The sequence below is a fragment of the Carya illinoinensis genome, chromosome 13, assembly GCF_018687715.1.
Source record: "Carya illinoinensis cultivar Pawnee chromosome 13, C.illinoinensisPawnee_v1, whole genome shotgun sequence".
Taxonomy (NCBI): Eukaryota; Viridiplantae; Streptophyta; class Magnoliopsida; order Fagales; family Juglandaceae; genus Carya; species Carya illinoinensis.
This window is the reverse complement of record NC_056764.1, coordinates 24,377,908-24,384,904: the sequence shown is the minus strand read 5'-3', so window position 1 is coordinate 24,384,904 and position 6,997 is coordinate 24,377,908. Positions and strand designations below refer to the sequence as shown.

General features: G+C 33.7%; 1 pseudogene; it reads right to left on the bottom strand.

Annotated features, from left to right (window-relative positions):
- Positions 1 to 3,487: 3,487 nt before the first annotated feature.
- LOC122292912 lies at positions 3,488 to 6,002 on the bottom strand (annotated as a pseudogene).
- Between the last annotated feature and the right edge of the window lie 995 nt (positions 6,003 to 6,997).

Sequence of the window (6,997 nt, the reverse complement as noted above, 5' to 3'; positions counted from 1 at the left end):
GACATAGCATGGGGCAGGCGAGGGGGAATCCTCGACATCAACCACCCCTATAGTGGATCTAGTTGCTCCGACGCAGCCAGGGCCTAGTGTGGGGACTAGTAGTCAGCAGCCGACAAGTAAATCTGTGGGAGATGCATGGTCTGGTTGGGTGGATGTGGTGATCTCATAGCTGACTACACATATTGATCGACAGATCTTGGCTATAAACATGTATATCACAGAGATAGCCCATTGCTTAGATATCCTCAATGACAAGGTTGAATCCTTAACTGAGGAGATATGGAGTAAGATTTTCGTGAACAACACGTTCATCTAGTGTTGTTTACGAAATTCTATCATATTTTGTATTTTGCTTTTAATATATGTAAAAAACAATATTATTTAATATATCTATTATTTTTTAATTTCAATTCTCAATCTTCTTTAATATTATGTTTTCCAACTATAATACTAAATCATTGCACTTCAAATATATATAAACATAAATATATTGTTATATATGTATATATAAATATATATTTATGCATAAATATATAATTATATTTTATGAATTGTGTATATATAAATATATATTACAATTTTTTAGACTTGATCACAAATTATGCACTTTAAAAACCACATAATTTTTAAATTAGAGTCATATTTAACTTAAAATTACAACTAACATTCAACCATTAATTACTAACATTCGAACGTAGGCACAAAACCATTTCCCATTTGCACGTCAGTAGTCTCAATGTTCGAATGTAAATGTAACGTTCGAATATAATTTTCATCTTCGTTCGAATGTAAAAAAAAAAAAAAAAAATCTCATTTGTCTTTAATGATAGTTTCCAACAACCATCACAGAAAATACTATTTAGTGACAGTTTGGGGACTATCACATTTTCCAACCATCATTAAAAACCAAATATGTTGTATTGTCTATTTTTATTAACTTCAGCATGGTCAAGAGCTCCAATTTGATTTTTTCCCTTGTCAATACTTAGTGTCATGATAAAGCTTTCAATCTTTCATTATCACCTTCAATTAAACATTTATTCCTTCTCAGTAAGTAATGTCTTGATAAATCTTTCAGTCTTTCATATAATAGAGCATTAAAATCATAGCAATATTCAATTTCTATCATAACTAAAAAGTCTAATTTAGATATCTCTACCTTTTTTTTAATTCGCACCGGGAGTCCAGAACAACATCCTAACTCATCACGAAAATGCACAAGCCTTCAGCAAGAAGTTTCTCGCAAGTCCACATTGGGTAATTCAATGAAAAAATTCAGTGGTCCCTAGAAATTGTTCACACCCAAGAATATTTGAACCTTAAACCTAGGGAAGCATACTCCTAAACCCAACGCCTTTATCACTTTGAGCCAAGCTGTAGGAGTTATTTAGATATCTCTACTTACTAAGTTACCAAGTGTCCTTGGCTTTTTATTGACATTTTTGAATTCCTCAGTTTCTATATGGCCAATGCATATGTGCATGTAAAAACTATTTACATAAAGTATAAATATTTGTAAATAAGCTTTTTTTTTATTTAAAAAAAAAAACATTTAGGGAGGAGGGTTTTGAACCCAAGAACTCAATTTTGGAGGCTTGGGGGTTATGCCATCAGGCTACAAGCCTTTGGTGGAAATAAACTTTTAATCTAATAAATTTTGTAAATTCAAGTTTACCCTTAATTCTCTATTTAGTTGTGGCTTCTTAATACAATCTATGGGTTTTCGATGCCTCACAAGTATCAATAGTATGGTGGTTCATTGATCAAACATTGGTTCTCCAAAATAATTTGACATGTACTAAATCTTGGGATAGAATTTGAATATAGATTAGCTATAAACTATTAATATTAGCTGCTGAAGAATTTATTGAATCTTTCTAACTAGTGGCCAACTAGAGCTCTGATTTATGGCTCAAATTTGATCTGAGAGTACGTCTGCAACTACCGTCGTTTAAGTCCCTTTTGTTCAGTTTTTCATCATTAGAATATTACAATCGCCACATCTAGATTAAAATGACGTTTTTAAATATTATTCACTCCTCAAGTTTGTGCTCATAGAAATAAAAAAATAAAAATAAAAAGGAGCCAGAATACCTTTACTAATGGGTTACAACGCTGCTAGGGGTGCTATTCTACCACAACGCGTGGCATTTCTGGATCCAAGGCCACCAATTACTTCAGACCTGACCAACCGCCATACTCCCAAGGTGGCACATGTCCCTCACATGCCATTACAGTTGCTGTGTTTGTAATTTTTTCTCTTATAAGGTTGAAAATGCAAATCTAAATTTTTCCAAGATGTAATTCGTTAATTTTTCATATATTTTTAATTTATGTACTGTCTTTTATTTTAGAACAATAAAAATCCAAAAGAACTCATTGTCTCTTGGATTTTGTCCATAGACTATATATGCCCTCTGCTCCGTTTTAGACAGAATATGAGATTTGTTAATTCTGTCTTGGATAGAGTTGTGCTGTCTCTTAGACTACGGGTCTATAGAGTTTGTAGTAAGGACTAGAGCATGCTAGTCACAGTTGTGTATTGGAGAGTTATTAATGCTGAAGTTGGCTTGTAATGTATGTTTCAGGTCCAACTTGTAATATTCATTATTAATGAATGTAATATGCTTTTATAAAAAAAAAACAAAGTAGGGCTGGTAAAGTCATTTAGGCCATGACCTAAGGCCCCAACCCTATGTAAGGCCCCAAGAATAAAAGTGAGGGTTTTTTTTATTATTATTATTGAAAAAATAAGAAACCATTTCATTAAATAAATTTTTTAATAATTTTTATATTTTTCAATGTGTGCAAGGCCACATTTATAATACTAAATTTAATATTTAATACAATGCATTATCTCTATTTTTAAATAAAATTTTGAAGATTTTTCTAAATCGAGGCATAAAATTTACATTGAGGCCAAATGCCTCATTTTAAGTTGTTGCATTAAATATAAATTCAAAAAAATTTTATTTAAAGATTTTAAATAAGATCTCATTTTATTAAAAATTTTAATTTTTGAGATTTGTAAAAGATGTGGGTCTCACTGTTATAATTTTCAATCGAACTGTGCATTGTTTATATACTGTTTAGATATTGTTCATGCATTATAAACTGTCAGATTTTATTATTTATATACTGTTTACTATTCATATACTGCTTATTACTGTTTATTTATGTGAATGTTTTTAAAATTTAAATATAAAATATAATATATTGGAATATGAAAAACTAATATACGGTATAGATGAGAACATCTAATCATCTCTACCGTATATCCAAACCGGGGCTAGTTTGGTTTATGAGTGACAAAATAATTTCTATTAGATTGTTTATGAATTTATAATATTTTTCTTTTGTTGTGTTGTATTGGTCTTGAACGGTATGAAAAAAGTAGGAGTCTTCTGAGAATTTTATATTAATTCATGATTCCGTCGAAAAGGCCCGCTGTCAGATCTCAGACTGCTGGGATATTATCGTTAACTGATCTCATCTTCTCTTTAAAAAAATATATGTACATATGAAGGCTGGCTTACAACATTTGATGCCCTGCTCACAACCTACTACGTACGACTACTGTCCCCTCCTTTGATTCATGTAAAAAGTGAGCTTATTTACTATCGATCATGAGACGACGTTAAGCCTTCTAATCTATATATTATCGATCGTACTCGATCCCGTTTAACAAGAAACGGATGCACTCACTCCAACATGGAAAATTTCGCTATCTATGAAGCAAATCATACGTCGTTGTTCGGTGAAACCCTGTCGTCCATCCTCTCGAATCGTGCACGAGAGGCTAATTCCTGAAAAGCCTCCACGATTTTCTCAGTGCATGGCACAATATCGATTAGAACTAATCCGACTGCAGCAGTTGGTAGAATCTCTCGGAGATTGGCATTTTCCCAAAGGGAATTGTTGAGCGCGGACTGGAGATTCTTGGCTGCAAGTTTTGAGCTATGAATATGGTAATTAACTAATGTTGACCGCCTCATTTTTTTGATCGCTGATGCTAATTCTTTCAGTGCTTTGCCAGATTCTGAACAAATCTGTATGCATGGCTCTTGAATTTCTCTTCGGAACTCGGTGGGTGTCTGTAAGGATGGCAACAGATAGGTCACTGAATTAAGGAATTTAGACTCAAAATAGATGAGGAAAAAAGGTCTGATATAAATGCAAGAGTCTCAGTCATTAACTTTGGCTGTCCAAGAGAGCAATATCTGTTTAGGAAATGGGTGTTTCTGACTTACTGCTTGGATCTCAAAGCACTTGAGGTAGCCGTTGAGGTCTTCAAGTCTGTAGGCACACTGCCGAGTCAAGGTTCCAACTTTAAGGTAACGATTCCAAGGATGACGGAACCCAAAACGATAGTGCCAAAGTTCCCATCTAGCTAAATTGGCCTGAAAATCCAAAAATAACAATGATACAAACTCAGAAAGATTGAATCATTTGGTGGAAATTAATTCAAGTAACACCTCCTTTCTTTTTTGTTTTTCTTTGCTGGAGAAATATTTAAGAACATTAGGTTGACAACGTTATACCCACACGTACCATAGTTTCTTCCTTGTCTTTAGAAGTCAGAACGCTTTTATACCCGTGAAGAAATGATTTGTCATCCGTGGAATGCCCTTCCTCTAACAATCTGAAGTATTCCCTACCAAATCCTGTAACTTTGAATAGGTCAAGATTTGATGCTAAAAATAAAACAAGTCACGAAGAAAACAAAAAATTAGAAGTACTATATATATGACATGCATGTAAAGTTTTGGTTGTGGTTTGGAAGAATACCTTCTAAGAAATTCCCAAGCTTTTCCAAATTGTTAGCTATTTGGTTCTGCAGAGTCTCTCCAATCCAAACAGGGCATACACAGATGCATATAATTATAGCAATAAAGCTACCAATGATGATTGTGTATAGCCTCTCGTAGGCTATCTCTAGAACCTCATCATCTTGGTAACTCGATACAGATACCAAGCAGAAAGTCAATATGAATATCATCAGTCCATAGTCGTATCTTGCCTTCAGTGCAGGAAAGAATCGCATAAATGTTACCGTTGCAGCTGCATGCACATCACATGTCTCAACCATGAAATTAACCAGTTTGGATGATTGTGAAGGAAATATTAATAATAATGTTAACACAGCAATGGACTATGTATTTACATATTATAAAGACTAAGATTCCAAGTACTATGGGTTGTCCCGTCCCATCGAAGAGAGTTGCCACCTGATCAACTCCGACTGCAACTGCACCAGCGGACAACGTTGCCAGCATCCTGTTTAGGCCTTTTCCCAATGTTGCTCCTATAAATGATGGGAAAGAAGAGTTCAGCATCAGAATTTCATGCCTCCAATTCAGAATTTTTTGTGCAATAATTAGTTTCTCTTAGTTTGTAAATTCATATAAATGCGACAAGAATTCTGGTAGATATATAACTCTCATTCTTACCAACTGAAAACTCGAAGACTAGAACGACTGTTAAAACCGCCCATATTCCATTTTCACCAAAACGGTCGAAGAGCTGTCGGACATAATAGAACAACGAAACCAACGTGATAGCCACTCCTACTTTGAGCGAATGGATTATTCTTCGGGGATCATCTTGTCCAAGTTTCTTCATCTTATTTGCAAACTCGACTGCCATAGCCCATAACTTTAAGGCAAGGCCTTGAGCCATTCCCATGCACGAGTGAAAGGTCCAACATTTTCAAAATTTGGAGAAGCAATATCCATTACTCTGGGTTGAAAGGAAAGATTACAGAAATGGAGAGATAATATAATACAAGAAGATCCCTAGAAGAGTAACAAAAGCTATATATCTGATGTGTGGCAAAAGTTTTTTATTGAAAGCCAACCCGGAACTCTCTAATATATATGTAGAACCCTTGTTCGGAACAATATTGCATATGACAATTTTATGAACTGTCCAAGAGATTGAACGAAAGACGGAGATGGAGAGAGATAGAGAGAGAGACAGAGGGGTTGGGAGGTGAACCTAAAGCTGGCAGGTGGTTCTGACTGTGATTGGGGAGGGAGGGACCTCTCCAATTTATAAGTGAGAAACACTGTTCGTGCCTACTATACAACATGTCACAAATTTCATGTACGTGACAGCCCAAAAAAAACAAAGGAGGGTGGAGGTCATGAATCAGGTGGCTGTTGTTTCTGACTGAGCCATTTTGTTTGAAATAGGTCCAACCAATGACATGATCAAACATACCAACTTTTAGTTTCTTTGGATTTCCAAATGTGAAGGTTATTTGTGTATTCCAGGAATATGCTATCAACTTCAAATCTGTGAACTGTGTTTTTTAGAAAGAGTAAGTCCTGGTTTGGATAGTAAAGTCATCATATTTCATCTCATTTCATTTCAATATTCAAATACTATAAATATAAATATTTTTCAATTTCAAATATTCTATCTTTTTATCTAATTATTATTTAATCATTACAATTTTTCCAAACTTCTAAACGAAATATAAAAAATAATTCAACTTTTTTAAATTTCAAAACAAAAATTATATTTTAATAATAATACTTTTTCTTTTTCTATTTCTAAAATTTTATAAAATATATTAACTTAAATATTTTACTATTATATATTTATAAATTATTTTATTATTATTTATAAATTATCTTATTTCATCTCACCCTTCAAGTTTCCGTCTTGCCCAGCATCATCAGCTGGTATATTTGTGAGAGGCATCAATTGGTTTCTAAAAGTCAGACGTTTAAATAGTGTTTAGGCCATGTGAAACCCTGCAACAAAAACATACAGCCAATCCATGACCTCCATGCATGCGTCAACCCAGCCTAGTCCACAACGTTCCTTTAAAAGAACAAAAAAAAAAAAAAAAAAAAAGACGGTTGATTAAACCCGACGCTAGGGTTTAGATCATGAAATGGCCGACACAAAACTTATACTGTATGAGACTTAGAAAAAAAAAACAAAAACAAAAAAGAAGTACTTCTCGTTTCTCGTTAAGTAGTAGAAA